Here is a 992-nt window from a genome sequence, read left to right as displayed (position 1 = left end):
ATTCCGGAGGCCTCCTCGACCAGGGGCTTTTCGACGTGTGTGGTCTTGGCAGCCAAAGAGGGACCCTGATCGGCACCGTCCCTTGTGCCCTCAACTCAGCCCTTCGGGGAGACCACTGCCCTGCTGTGAGTTCAGCGCCTGGAACCTCCTGGGACCTAACCCTAACCCTAACCCTACCACGAACCAGGACCATCCCCCGGAACCTAAGCCTGCCTCGACACCTAATCCTGCATTTGAGCCGCCTCCTGGCATGGGCCCTCACTTCAGCCCTCGAGGGAGATCACGAGACCAGAGTCGCTTCGGCCCTGGTGACGTCCCTGGACTGAACCCTAACCCTAGCTAAGGCTCTCTCCTCATGGGGACCCAATTCCAAGGTCGGACAGCATCACGCGCCTGGGGTCCAGAAGCGGTGCAGGCTGACTCGGCATGGAACTTGGAATCTCACCATGTCGTTTCCCAGGCCCGGCTGCAGCTCAAGAGAGGATTCCGGAGGCCTCCTCGACCAGGGGATTATCGACGTGTGTGGCCTTGACAGCCAAAGAGGGTCCCTGACCGGCACGGTCCCTTGTGCCCTCAACTCAGCCCTTCGGGAAGACCACTGCCCGGCTGTGGGTTCGGCGCCTGGAACCTCCTGGGACCTAACCCTAACCCTAACCCTACCCAGAAAAAGGACCCTCCACCGAAACCTAAGCCAGGCTCGATCCCTATTCCTGCATTTGAGCTGCCGTCTGGCATGGGCCCTCATTTCAGGCCTCGAAGGAGATCACCAGACCGGAGTCACTTCGGCCCTGGTGACGTCCCTGGACTGAACCCTAAACCTAGATAAGGCTCTCTCCGCATGGGGACCCAATTCCAAGGTAGGACAGCATCAGGAGCCTGGGGTCCAGAAGCGGGGCAGGCTGACTTGCCAAGGAACCTGGAAGCTCACCATGTCGTTTCCCAGGCCCGGCTGCAGCTCCCGAGAGGATTCCGGAGGCCTCCTCGACCAGGGG

Source organism: Prionailurus viverrinus, unplaced genomic scaffold (assembly GCF_022837055.1).
Source record: "Prionailurus viverrinus isolate Anna unplaced genomic scaffold, UM_Priviv_1.0 scaffold_72, whole genome shotgun sequence".
Lineage (NCBI taxonomy): Eukaryota > Metazoa > Chordata > Mammalia > Carnivora > Felidae > Prionailurus > Prionailurus viverrinus.
Note: the sequence above shows the minus strand (reverse complement) of the source record.